The 15117-nt window shown below is 42.5% G+C and overlaps 1 pseudogene across 1 annotated transcript in view; it reads left to right on the forward strand.

The window, feature by feature from the left end:
* Positions 1–488: 488 nt before the first annotated feature.
* Positions 489–15117, forward strand: part of LOC148020357 (uncharacterized) — a 52446-nt pseudogene continuing 37817 nt past the window's right edge. The window contains exons 1-2 of the transcript XR_015694954.1: positions 489–1495; positions 1602–1762. The product of XR_015694954.1 is annotated as an uncharacterized LOC148020357 (transcript). The remainder of the gene's footprint in view (positions 1496–1601; positions 1763–15117) is intronic.

Raw genomic sequence — 15117 nt, forward strand, 5'->3', positions numbered from 1 at the left:
CAAACTATTAAAAATGTAAATAAACTTTTGCCTTAGAAGGAGAAGTTTCTGAAAGAGAATGTAGTCCCTTATAACATAGTAAATTAATCCACCACATACAGGTGGTGGGCATTGAATAATCTCCTTTTGGCCTCCCAAAATACATCACAGAAGGCCCTCTTAGGTGTGGGGGACTGGGGTTTATAGGGTTAGTAATGGAAGTGTAGTCACGGGGAAGTCTATCTTTGCTAATCTCATGGCCACACTTAGAGTCTTTCAATAGTATTATAAGCTCGAACCTATAGTTTGTTAATGAATGTTTGTTGCAAGGATGTGATTGGTCGAGGCTACATATACTATCATTTCTAGCTAGCCGATAAAAAGTAATAGCACTCTTATGACTCTTGTAGCATGCATAACCTTTTTTCGTAGTGCTAAGAGGGGTATTAAGGATTTGGCGTGAGTAGTGAGCCTTGCTTGCCCTCCACACGATAGCATACCAACCGCCTTTACGTGTGCTGGGTGTGACGCGGCCCTTAAGGAGGACAAAAAATGAAAGAAATTTCATACTGGCGAAAAAAAGAAAGACAGAAAATACAATCCCGTTTAATTGCCGCCGGAATTTGAACGTTTCAATCGACAGGCCATGGTGATGGAGGTGCTATTCTCCTGCAGCCGTGGAATGCATTACCGAGGGCCTCTTCTTCTGCCCTTCTTGATCGACCTCTCTGCACAGCAAAAAAGCTCGGAGCCACCACGTCCTCAGGAATTTACGCACTTGCACGAATGTGAAACAGCCACAGCTCGTGTGGAGTGCCCGCAGTGTGGAGGCTCCGGTGAACCTCCGCGTTACTTCTGCTCAAATTGTTCGTCTGTCCTTCACTCGACAAAGGCACGGGCGCATCATGAAGTACGTCCCGTCTGCGGGTCGACTGTAGAGGGCCTGCAGGAACATGTGGACGGTCAGGGTAACGAAAAACCTAGGATTAAAAGATGTAAACATGATGCTGATGCCGAGAAGGGAGCAGCTACTTCGACCGACTCGCAGGATTCGCATGCAGTAGATTTGCAAGTACATGGAAATGGCATCACACAAGGTGGTTCTCACAGGCGGCCTTTGCAAGAAAGGGACCTACATTCTAACCATAGTGCAGGATGCTTGCATTCTGAGAAGTTAATCAAGAAGAAAGTGCCTCACAGTCATCAGAATTATGAAAATAAAATTGAACACAGATCCACATGCCAGTCAAATCGAAGGTCATTGCATCCTGACCCAAGTAAATCACCTTTGATAAGCCAAAGACAACGAGGAAACTTACTCAGATTACGTCAGTCCCCAGCAAACCAGGGCTCTTCTTCAAGCCAGGAAGATGAAGATGAAGATGATCTCAGTAGTGAAGAAGATACTAGTGCAGATGATGAGACTTATGGCACCAAAAATACAGGAAAGGTTCAGTGATGCTTGAAGCGTTTCTTGTGGATGCAGATGATCTGATCAAAGAGTGTGGTGATAAAGGTGAAGCCCTCCAACACCTCACTACTTTGTGTTCTAATTCTGCTTTAAATAACTTCCCAAGGCTATACTAACCACTTCATGATTTTTGTGACTGATATATGAATAGACACACTGTCTGAGCCACACCAAGATCATGAAGAAGAGGGTTTATTAGGAAGGATACGAAAGTTACTAGAGCTAGGACTTCATCCAGATACTCCTGATTTTGAAGCTCAACAGGCCCTAAAAAATGCTCAGAGATTTCTTACAAAACACAATCTTCAACAGGTAAGGGGCATTGTATGGGATTGTTTGTCTTAGACTTAAAGCTGTAGGCTCCTTGAAAGTTTGATTCCCAAGCAAGAACTTGTTTTAACTCTGTCTGTTTACTGAGGATGAAAAGAAAGCTGATTCTCACTTTTGATGAATGGGCACTGTACATTTGAGGAAGTAGGATGAACAACATCTTCCAAGTTAGGTCCAGCTTTCTGCAAGTCCTTCTCTTTTATCCACAGCATTTGCTACGGTTATGATGTACACTAGCAAGCATGCATGGGAGTTGCTGATGCAATTCACATGCTCAACTTTTAGAGGTGCTCCAGGTCAGTGAGAGTTATGTTCATAAGATCATTGTGCATAAATGTTAGTGGAATTCAAGTATGCTATCCTGAAAATGTGCTGGCTGAAGGCAAGTGATGCTGTCCACTGATGTGTGTTGACTGTCTGAAGACAAAATGCTTGCCTGTAATCGAGAGGACAAGCTAAGGTGGAAACAATATATATCAAAATATAGTTTGGTCAGTGATAGGGTAGCTAAAACTCAGATGAAATAATATGAGATTATGGGATGAGGCTAGGCTGGTCTACATACAGATTCTAAATGCTGAAGATGTAGCTGTTGAGCTAAAATATGCTTTACAGCTGATTAGCATTTTTAAATAGCCCCAAAACATGCTTAATTAATGAAAAATGCAAATTTGGTGTGTGGTTTGAGAGAGTCTCCGTGGTCCCCCAAAATCCTAAATTTTTGGGGCATCCTTCAACATCTATAAATAGACGGGCTGCCCACCATTCAGCCTCATCCTTTTGTGTAGGTTTCTTACTCTACCGTGCAAATTTTAGCCATTAGCCACCCACCATTTGCTGTCTAGCCATCGCCAATTGCAACCCATCACTATCTAGCTCTAGGTGGTCTATTTTCAATCATCATCATGTTGGTTGGAGGTCTCTATTTGTTGTGTCAACATAGCACTTGATCAGCCTACGTTTTTAGCACCTTGTGCTAGACAACAAGCTGTTGTTATCTCTCTTACAACTCTATAGAAACATAATTTGTATCCTTTTTCATTAATTTGTCTATATAATGATTTATTAAATTTGTTTCCTTTGCACTAATTAGATATAAAAAAAAGTGCATTGGAGCTGGCCACTGATGTGTGGTCACAGGTTATGGTGGACCCACGCGGTGGGTTAGAGAAAAGATAGTTCACACTTCCACGTATATGGCCCGATTGGGCGCCTGTGACCAGAACTCACGCATATCAGGGTTAGACTCGCACACAGAAAGGATTGATGTCTTGAAGTGTGGGCTAGATCCACCAGAACAGACAGTTACAATCAACAAGATGGCATGATCATGAAATGCTTGTACAATGTGTATGTGTGGGCTGAAAGCTTGAAATACACATTTCTTTGCATAGGAAAGTCACATGAAGATTCTGATACCGTTTTTGTGATGTACATGGAAAAAGCTTTCATATGACACCCATATTGGGGGGATCCCTAAATTTTAGGAGGTCCCTAAATTTTAGGAGTCTCGAATTAGCCTAAAAATGCTAGTCCTAAAAAATAGAGATGCCATTCTAAAAATAGTAAATTCTTTACTCTGACTGTGGTTACTAAATTTGGTTGTTTCTATTCTTGACAGTATTCAGTCCAAAAAGGAAGGCCATAGAGAAGAGACAAGTGTTAAGACACTTGTCACACAAGTTTTCAAGTGCTCCACCACTTGTCACATCTCATGACATGTGGCTGGAGTTGGACACTTGTCTTGTGCTACTTCACTTTCCCTTTTGTACTAGCTCTTCCCTCTCCTATAAATAAGAGCTCGTTTTTCTTCATTCAACATAATTTTTCTTTGCTGTAAACTCATGTACAACACCCAGAAATAGCCAGAAACTGGCCCATCCATCCCCATCATTATCTTCCACTTCTCCATTATCATATTAAATCTCAAAAACAAGCGAATATCATAATTGTTAATCATACTACGTAATTCGGGGTGTTTACAGTTGTATCAGAGCTTTGGCTCAGTCCTCACCCCAACACTGGTAGTGCTTACAATTATAAGTTTGTTTGTTTTCAGCCCTTGCATTGAGTGCTTGAGCATATTTTTCTTAGAGTCTCAATGGATCAATCGAGTGCTATCCTTCAAGCCATTCAAAGTCTTGGAGAGGAAAATCAACAAATTCGTGAGCAACTTCTCAAACTAGAAAAAGTTGAGAATCCCAAAGAATTCAAGGAAAGAAGCCCATCTGCTTCAAGGAGACAAAGCCATACCAATGAAAGGAGCCGATCAACAAGTCCAACTACTTCTAAGAGGCAGTCCCATTCTACTTCAAGACATGCGTCGAAGCTCATCCTCTTTTTCAAAGTCATATGGCGCCTACTCTGATGGACCCTCTTCTAAGGACGAAGAGTCACACCCTTCTCGGGGAAGACCTCATCATCGTCAAAGGCGTCGACATTCTTCACCCTCGTCTCCATCTTCATCCCCATCAAGCACTTCATCATCTTCAACCTCAAGATCCGGGCATGGACGAAGGCATAAGAAGAAGAAGAAGACTAAGTCACTATCTCAACTTGAAAAGAAGATCAAGTTCAGTATGTATGATGGTTCTCGAAATCCCGATCTTCTTTTGAAGTTTATTCGTCAATTTCAAATTTTGTATAGTCGTGATAAGAATAAAGAAAAAGAAAAGATTAAGTTTGTAGCTTTACATTTGACCGACTTAGCCCATACTTGGTGGACGGGATTGGAATATGATCATGTTGTCCCAAAATCATGGCGGTTCTTTGTTCGTATGATACAAAGCTAATTTCTTCCTGTTCATTTTAAAAGAGATGTAAAAATGGAATGGGATCGGCTTTGGCAAATGAAAAATGAGTCACTTGGGTGACTATACCAAGAGATTTTGGGAGCTACTTTTGAAGGTCCAACATTTCAAGAAGATCAGCAGTTCGGAAAAGCTTAGGAAGTTTCAAGGAGGTTTGCATTTTAAACTTCATACTGCACTTAATTATTATCATTGTTCTAGTCTCAGGGAACTCATTGACCATGCTGAGATATGCGAAATGGAGCACAATGGCAACAAATCATTCCAAAAGAATGATAAGAAGAGAGTAGCTGATGATGAGGAGTATTCAGCCCCAAATGAAGGACAAAAACAGTGGCAAAAGCAGCCATCAAATCAAAAGAAGATGAAGCCCTATGCACCTCCTAATGCTTCTCAATTTCGCTCCAATCTATATCCACAAGCAAAGCAACTTTTCGAAGAAGAAAAGCAGCGCTTCATGAAAGAAGAGAAGTGCTTTAAATGTGGACAAACAGGCCACATAGCGAAGCAATGTCCAAACAAAGGACAAAGCAAGGTTTCTGACAACAAGCCTAAGTCGCCAGTGAAAATCAATGCTATCAGTGATGTAGTTGCAAACACAACTCACACTCCAGAGATGCGCAAATTATTAAAAGCTTGGGGACAATTGCAAGGTAAGCAAGCACTATTCTTGATAGGACTTGGGGTGAATGAAAATGTCATTTCCTTGCAATTAGCTAAAGAGCTTGGATTAAAGAATGAAGAGATGGACACTCCGGCAGAAGTTCGCCAAGCTTTAAATGTCGATAAAGGTGACACAGTGAAGACCGTGACACTCTACATTGGCAAGCTCAAGTTTCAAATTCAAGGCTACAATGACGAAGATACCTTCTGTATCAGAGACCTTGATGGTTGCGAGTGAAAACCAAGAGCGACTTCAGCTCTTGGAAAAGTATAAAGATTGTTTTTCGGAAGATCTTCCTTATCAACTTTCCCCAGAAAGGCCAGAAGACCATCATATTGATATTATTCCGGGCAATTCTCCTCCTAATATAGCACCATAGTCCTCAACAAGAAGAAATCAGAAAGCAAGTCGAAGACCTACTCAACCGTGGGCTAATTAGGCCAAGTAGCTTACCATTTTGTTCACCAGTTTTTCTTGTTTAAAAGTAAGATGGCACATTCAAGATGTGCATTGATTATCGAGCCCTCAACAAAATCACTGTGAAGAATCGATTTTCTATTCCTAGAATTGACGACATTTTGGATCGTCTAGGAGGCTCAAAGGTTTTCAGCCGCATTGATCTAAAGAGTGGTTATCATCAAATTAGGGTAATACCACAAGATGTATACAAAATTGCTTTCCGCACTTCATACGGTCTTTATGAATTCTTGGTGGTTCCTTTCGGATTAACCAATGCACCACCCACCTTTAATCGAATGATGGAGCACATCTTTAGAGAGCATCGACAATATGTCGGTACTTTCTTTGATGATATTCTTGTCTTTAGCAAGAATGAAGAGGAGCATCATCAGCACTTGGAGATTGTTCTATAATTACTTCAACAAAATCAACTCTTGGTAAATGGTAAAAATAGTGATTTTTTCATGCATAAAATAAATTACCTTGGGCATGTCATCTCTTCTGAAGGGATTCAGATGAAACTTGAAAAGATTAAGATAATCTAAGAATGGCCTCATCTTCATGATGTACATGAGGTGCGATCGTTTCTTGGCTTATGCTCTTATTACCGCCGCTTCATCAAGTATTTTGCACATATGGCTTCTCCACTTCATGACCTTACAAAGAAAAAGACCTCTTTCTAATGGAAGGAAAAAGAGAAGGCAGCCTTCATAAGGCTGAAAATAGCTCTTACTTCTGGACTTGTTCTTATCATTCCAGATTTGGTAAAACCATTTGTGGTGGAAGCAGATGCTTGTGGTGATTGTATTGGTGCAGTGCTAAATCAAGAAGGCCATGCCGTAGCCTTTGAAAGTCGCCGTCTAAATGATATGGAGAAAAGGTATGACATTTATGAAAAGGAGCTCTTAGCAGTGGTTCATGCTTTGAAGATATGAAAACATTATCTTTTAGGCAATGAATTCCTTATTAAAACTGATCATCAGAGCTTGAAGTATTTCAAGACTCAAAAGCATTTGCAGGAGAAATATGCAAGATGGGAAAAGTTCTTATCTATGTTTCATTTTCAAATTATGTACACTCCAGGGAAACAAAATGTAGTTGTTGATGCACTAGAGTGCCTTGCATTGCAACTATTACAGTGGCTCATCATGAAGATTTTCAAACGATGAAGAATACTTATGATAAAGATACTGATTTTGCAGCAATTTGGTCAAATTTATAGCAAGGAGGTTCTCATCTAGATTATTCCATCAAAGACGGTTACCTTCTCATGAACAATCGCCTTTGTGTCACTCTTTCTGTTCGACAAAAGGTGCTTAAAGAAAGTCACGAATCCCCTTATGCAGGGCATAGAGGGAGGGCAGTTACTCTAAGTGCAATTGAGCGCTACTTTTATTGGCCAACATTACGAAGAGATACACATAACTTCATTGAGGCTTGTCTAGTATGCTAAAAATCCAAGTATGATAGGCAGAAGACTCCAGGATTGTTGCAATCTCTTCCAGTGCCCAAAGATCCATGGGAATCCCAGAACATCTCAAGGTCACGATTAATTATGATTTGGGTCATAATTAATCGATTCAGCAAGCAATCACATTTTATTCCATATCATAAAATATTGAAATCAACACAAGCTGCAAGACTTTTCATTCAACATATCTTCAGATTACATGGTATGTCTTTTGAGATCATTTCAGGTAGAGACTCTAAATTCACAAGTAACTTTTGGCGTGCTTTATTTGAGAATTTGGGAATCACTTTAAAGTTCTCCTCAGCTTTTCATCCTCAAACTGACGGCCAAACAGAGGTGATGAATCTCACTCTTTTGGATATGTTGAAAGCTTATGTTAGTGAACATAAGTCACAATGGGAGAAATATCTTCCATTATTGGAGTTTGCTTACAACAATACATTGCACTCATTCACAGGGAAAGCTCCAAATGAAATAGTACAGGGTAAAGTGATTCCTCCTCCAATTATTCGCACTAAAGATAAGATTTTTACTGCTGATGAGTTTGCTTCAGATTTAAAAACAACAATGGATCAAGTTCGAGCCACTATCAAAGTTGCCTAAGAGCGACAAAAGAAGCAAGCAGATAATCGAAGAAGACCTTTGGCTTTTGAAAAAGGTCAATATGTCTTGCTAAAGTTTGATAAAAGCAGGCTCAAACAAAGTTCCGGTCAAAATTCATCTTTTCCAAAGCTCTCCAGTAGATACTTTGGACCCTTCAAAGTGATTGAGAAAATAAATGAAGTTTCTTATCGACTTGAGCTTCCTGCTCATTGGAAAATACACAATGCTTTTCATGTAAGTTTGCTAAAACCTTACATAGGATCAGAATCAAAGAAACCCATTATTGAAGATCCCCTAGAAGTTGAAGAAATAGAGCAACTCTTGGAACCTGAACAGATTTTGTTTCACAAGAATCGAACCACGAGAAGTGGCCTTGTGACACGAAAATTCTTACTAAAATTCAAGAATCTACCCACAACAGATGCATAGTGGGTAGATGAAAAATTCATGAAGGATTACCCAGACATTCTTCAGCCATATCAAGAAGCTTTTCAGCTGAGGACAGTTGAATAAAAGCCAGAGGGCTGTTACAACTCTATAGAAACAGAATTTGTATCCTTTTTCATTAATTTGTCTATATAATGATTTATTAAATTTGTTTTCTTTGTATTAATTAGATATAAAGAAAAGTGCATCGGAGCTGGCCACTGATGAGTGGTCACAGGTTATGGTGGATCCACGCAGTGGGTTAGAGAAAAGATAGTTCACACTTCCACCTATATGGTCCGATTGGGCGCGTGTGACTAGAACTCACGCATATCAGGGTTAGACTCGCACACAGAAAGAATTGATGCCTTGAAGTGTAGGCTAGATCCGCCAAAATAAACAGTTATAATCAACAAGATGGCATGATCATGAAATGCTTGTACAATGTGCATGTGTGGGCTGAAAGCTTGAAATGCACATTTCTTTGTATAGGAAAGTCACATGAAGATTCTGATACCGTTTTTGCGATGTACACGGAAAAAGCTTTCATATGACACCCATATTGGGGGGGGGGGGTCCTTGAATTTTAGGAGGTCCCTAAATTTTAGGAGTCTCGAATTAGCCTAAAAATGCTAGTTTTAAAAAATAGGGATGCCATTCTAAAAATAGTAAATTCTGTACTTTGACTGTGCTTACTAAATTTGGTTGTTTCTATTCTTGACAGTATTCAGCCCAAAAAGGAAGGCCATAGAGAAGAGACAAGTGTCAAGACACTTGTCACACAAGTTTCCAAGTGTCCTACCACTTGTCACATCTCATGACATGTGGCTGGAGTTGGACACTTGTCTTGTGCTACTCCACTTTCCCCTTTTGTACTAGCTCTTCCCTCTCCTATAAATAAGAGCTCGTTTTTCTTCATTCAGCATAATTTTTCTTTGTTGTAAACTCATGTACAACACCCACAGATAGCCAGAAACTGGCCCATCCATCCCCATCATCATCCCCCACTTCTCCATTATCAAATTCCTCCATATTCCCTCTTCTATCACTGCTGTTTTACAGGACAACAAGCCTGTAGATTTATTACAACACCTCTTTTTGGAGCTCTTTCTTCCATTTTAGCAACAAGAAGCAAGCCCTATCCATGTATTGCTGATCAACGATGGAGAAATGCTGATTTTCCCTCTTTCTTCTCTTATACTGTAAAGAAAATCAGTTCTTATCATTGCATAATAGATAATGCATGTGTGTTTGTACATCTTTACATGATCTTGTGAGAGTGAGAATTACTTCTCCCTCTCAGGTTGATTGTAACTGAGCTCTTCCCTAAGGGACTTAGGTTAAGCAGAAATACATTCCTTCGGGGGGGGGGGGGGGTTTGCCCATCTTCAACCCTCAATCTTGTCTCCATTACTTTTACATTTTCATGGCTGTAATTTTGTGAGTAATTTTCATTTTCAGCTTTAAGTGTTCATTCTCTTTTATATTAAATCTCGAAAACAAGCGAATATCATAATTGTTAATCATACTACGTTGTTCGGGGCGTTTACAATCTCTCCCATTGAGAGCAACTACTGTAGCATTTGTGTTTTTGTTGTCTAGTAAGCTGTCTACTATTTAGTCCTAGGTGGTCTATTTTCACCCATGGCCCTTCTATTTGGAGGTCTCCATCTGTTGTGTCATCATAGTACTTGATTAGCCCACGTTTTCAGTATCTAGTGCCAAACGACAAGCTGTTGCTATCTCTTTCACTGAGGGCGACTATTGCAGTATTTGTGTTTTTATTATTTAGTAGGTTGTCTACATTGATAAATGTCTTTCTTGTTTTCGCCTCAATTCCTTGACACTTTGGTGATCAGTGTTTGGTGTTTTTCACACTATGACACGCCGATTGTTAGTCATAGCACTTGGGATTCATCTTTGGTGGATGTCACTCTTTGACATTACATTGCTCTGTCCTTGGGGATTTTGCATACTCTTACATTCATTTACAACATTCATTCACTTCAGAGTTTCTTCTCTTTGTGTTTGTCTTTGTGTTTAAGTTTTGAGTTTTTGCATTTTGCGTTTTGTGTTTAAAATTTGAGTTTTTCTTGTCTCTGTTTGAATCTTTGTGTTTCAGTCTTAGTCGTATATGTGTTTTCTCAGTGTAAACCCTAGCATATCTTCACATGGTATTAGAGTCAATGCTCTTCTAAAGAGTATCTTGTGGTGATAGTGAAGGCTAGTCTTTGTGCAAGACTCACAAGTGACTTGATTTTGACTCATAATGTCTCAGGCACCTTCTTCGGATCATATGATGCCTTGTCAGAGTTCTCCATGATGCAAATCACATTCTTGGCATGCGAATACTCAGAGATGAGTCAAAAGGATTACTCTATCTATCTGAGCAGGAGTATATCTCCAAGGTTTTGCAGCGTTTCAATATGGAGGGGGAAAAAACAATTGGGGTTCCATTGCCTTCATATGTGAAACTCAGTGCAGAGGAAAGCCTTACATTTGATGATGAGAAGGTTGAAATGACCAAGATACCATATGCTTCAATTGTTGGCAGTTTGATGTATGCTATGGTTGCTACACATCCTGACATTGCCTTTGCAGTAGGAGTGGTTAGTAGATACATGGCAAACCTTGGTAAAAAACATTGGGAAGCAATGAAATGTATTATGAGATACCTCAAAGGCACAAAGAATTTGTGCATTTGCTTTGAAAAGCAGAAGGCATATGTCGTTGGCTTTACGGATGCAGACTATGCTGGTCATGTGGACTGCAAAAAGTCCACTTTTGGATATGTGTTTACCTTCACAAGAGGAGCAGTCTCTTGGATTTCCAAGCTATAAAAGTGTGTTGCATTGTTTACTATAGAGACAGAGTATGTGGTTGCCACTGAGGCATGCAAGGAGGCTTTATGGCTTTCATGTTTGGTGGGAGAGCTTGGCATTATAGAGTTACCTGTTTTCCATTGTGATAGTCAGAGTGCTATCATGCTAGCATGGAATCCTGTCTTTCATGCAAAGACGAAGCACATACAGGTAAAGTATCACTTCATTAGAGATGTACTTGACAGCAAGAGCATTGAGCTTGTCAAAGTGCATATAGATGATAATCTTGCAGATCTTTTTACGAAGGGTCCTCCAGCAAAGCCGTTTGCTCATTGCCGACAGATGATGGGAGTTGGATAGGTATATGTATTTTAGCTTTGTACATACCTAGACTTAGCTGATTCTTTTCTGCTCTTAAGGCACATTGCCTTTAGGTGGAAGGTTGTTGGGAATAAAGGACCATCATGTCAGAGTGCAGCGGTGCGGAAGCGTAGGACTAAGAGAGAGAGAACGCAGAGAGAAAAGGGAGAGAAAGAGACAGTGTACAATGAAGATCTGCTGTATATAGAATGCTGAATACAAAGATATACATGGGCGCAGTGCGCTGGACTGCGTGTCTCCACCTCGACGATGCGACCTGTTGTCCACCTCGAAGTCTGCTGCAGTCTGCACTGTCTGCTGTCTGAAATCTGTGAACAGAGACAGAAATCTGCACGGCACCGGTCTGTAATCTGCGACAGAGAAGAGTGTATAGACTGCTGGAAACGTCGGCAATAAATAGGCGAAAAACCACCTAGAACGGGACGCCAAAATAGGGCGCAGCCTGGAATAAATCTGCAGCAGGCAGTCGGACTGCCACGTGGCAGTCCGACTGTTGCAGGTCTGACTGCAGCAGTCCGACTGGACTGCACCAGGCTGAAACCTGCCTGGCTATGATCTCTCTAACACCCCCTCTCAGAGCCTGGGCAGGGCAGAAGCCTGAGGGATCTGGAATGTTGCCGAAGTAGAGCCTGAGGAAGCGCCTTCGTAAACAAATCCGCAAGATTGTCCTCCGTCTTGCAATACTCCACAGTGATGGTCTCATCCAGAAGCTTTTCTCGGATGAAGTGGTACTGGATCTCAATGTGCTTCGTCCGGGCATGAAAAACAGGATTTCTTGCCAAGGCAATGCAACTCTCATTGTCACATCGCAGCAATGTAGGACGAGTCTGGGGGCACCCAAGCTCCTCCAACAATCTCCGAAGCCACACAACCTCGCATGTGGTGGAAGATGCGGCCCGATACTCCGCCTCAGTAGACGAAAGGGCTACCGTGGGCTGCTTCTTGCTACTCCATGAAATAACACCGCCACCCAAAGTAAAGTAGTAACCTGTTGTAGACCGCCTGTGGTCCACGTCACCGGCCCAATCCGAGTCGCTCCAACCTGTAAGTACAAGATCTGACCCATCTGTCCCTGCGGGGTAATGAATTCCCAAATCAGATGTCCCCCTCAGATACCGAAGTATCCTTTGAGCAGCCTGCCAATGCACCGTCTTAGGTTCACTCATGAACCCTGCCAAGAGCCCAACAGCAAAACATAGATCAACCCTCGTGTTGAGAAGCCAAATCAAGGACCCTATCAACTGTCGATAGCGGGAAGCATCCGCCAAAGGAGAAGTTGAGTGGGAAGTGGCCTTCCAGTTCGGATCCATAGGAATAGAGAGGGCCCGACAATCTTCCATCTCAAAAGTCACCAAGAGCTCCTGTACATATCTCTGTTGGGAGAGAAAGATCCCCCTTTGAGACTGATAAATCTCATGTCCTAAAAAGAAATGGAGTAGCCCCAAATCCGTCATCTCGAATGTCCGATGTAAAGCTGACTTTGTCTCCTGGACCTGTTGTGCATCATCACCTGTGACAATCAAATCATCAACATATAATACAAACAGCATACAATCTTCCCCGGAAGTGTGAACATACAGCTGCGGATCGGCCTTGGACCGCCGAAATCCCAACTGAGTCTGGAGGAACGAATCAATCTTCTCGTTCCAAGCTCGCGGGGCTTGCTTGAGACCATACAGGGCCTTCTTCAACCTGTAGACTTTCCCATCTGAAGAACCAAAGCCAGGAGGTTGCTCAACATAGATCTCCTCCTTCAAATCACCATTCAGGAAGGCTGACTTCACATCCAGCTGATAAACAGGCCATCTCCTATGGCCAGCCAAAGCAAGAACAGCTCTAATGGTTGCCATACGAGCTGTAGGGGCAAAGGTGTCATGACAGTCAATCCCTGGGCGCTGGGCAAAACCCTTAGCAACAAGGCGAGCCTTGTGCTTATCCAAAGTACCATCACTGAGGTATTTGGTCTTGAAGACCCACTTGACTCCAATCACCTTCTTCTTCGGGGGGCGTGGCACAAGTGACCAAGTGCCATTCCTCTCAATAGCCTCCAACTCAGCTTCCATAGCTTTCTTCCATGGGGCGGACTGTAAAGCCTCCTTCACGGAGGTGGGCTCTCGATCCTGCATAACTCGGGACATCAAACAATAATTGGAGCAAACAAGCTCCGAAGAATGCGCCAGGTGCCTCCGTGACCGCCGCGGACCATCCTGCGGTCCCCACTCCTCAGGAACCCCCTCGATCCCTGAATCACGGAGTGTGTCACGGGCCCAGCGAGGAGGAGGCCGAACCTCCCCTCGTCGTTCTCCATCAGTAGAAGACTCTGGAATGTCCACCGGTGGTAACTCCTCAGAAGGATCCGGTGGAACAGTAGACTCTGTGTCAGAAACAGAATCATAATCAAACGGCACAGGCTCCAGTGGAACTGTAGAAGGAGCCAAACGCTCCCCTGGATCTCCAAGAACGGGATGCTCCTCACCCGTTGAAGAAGCTGGAACCTCCACAAACCGCACATCACGGCTAGTATATACATTCCGCTTGACGGGATCATACAGTCGGTAGCCTTGGGACTGGGAGCTGTAGCCAACAAATACTTGTTTTCGGGAAGCCGCTTCAAATTTGTCACGGTGAGCCTTGGGAATGTGAACATAGGCATCACACCCAAAGACCCGAAAGTAAGAAACATCTGGCTTTGTCCCAAAATAAGCCTCAAATGGAGTCATCCCTTCCACGGCCGAAGTAGGGGATCGATTAAGGATGTGGACTGCAGTAGCCACAGCCTCGGCCCATAGAACCTGAGGGGTCTGTCGGTGCTCCATCATGGTGCGCGCCATCTCGATCACACTGCGGTTCTTCCGTTCTAGAATACCATTTTCTTGCGGAGTATTGGTATTGGCAAACTCCTGGTGAATTCCTCTATCTGCATAAAACCGAGCAAATTCATTAGACACAAATTCACCTCCCTTGTCGGATCGCAAGGTCTTCAACTTCTAGCCTGATCGGTTCTCCTCAAAGAGAAGCCAATCCTTGAAGTGCGAGAAAGCTTCTGATTTTAGTGTCAAAAAATAGGCCCATGTCATCCTGCTATAGTCATCCACGATCAGCATGAAGTACGAGCTCCCATGCAGGGACTCATTCCTCATAGGGCCACATAGATCCGTAGATACTAGCTCCATCGGTGAAATAGACCGCCGCGAAGCTGTGTGGGGAATGGCATCCCGATGCTGCTTCCCCCGTATGCAGGAGACACATGGATGCTGGCTCACCACTATATCCGGCAACCCTCGAACAAGCTGTCCACGTGACGCCTTCCGAAGATAGTCATAGTTCAGGTGACCAAACCGAGCATGCCATAATTCAGACTGTGACTGTGAGGTAAGAAGAAGAGAAGAGAGGGCAGTGGAAGACTTCAGTTTGTAAATGCCGTTCTCCTCATATCCAGATGATAGAACCTTCCTCGATTCACGATCAAGGACTCGCACAGTAGAACTGTCAAATTCCACCAAAAGACCAAGGGAGCAAATCTTATGAACTGAAAGGAGATGGTACCCCAATCCTGGTACATGCAAAACCTCTGAGGTATAGGTGCCACCTCGTCCATCCGGAATAAGCTGCATCTTACCCCGACCTGCAATAGAAACTGAAGAGCTGTCTCCAATGAGAACCTGCCCACGCGAAGGTCGCAGCTGGGCAACACCATCTAA

Source organism: Lygodium microphyllum, chromosome 19 (genome assembly GCF_053477565.2).
Source record: "Lygodium microphyllum isolate KBCC chromosome 19, Lygodium_microphyllum_v1.1.10, whole genome shotgun sequence".
NCBI classification, from domain to species: domain Eukaryota; kingdom Viridiplantae; phylum Streptophyta; class Polypodiopsida; order Schizaeales; family Lygodiaceae; genus Lygodium; species Lygodium microphyllum.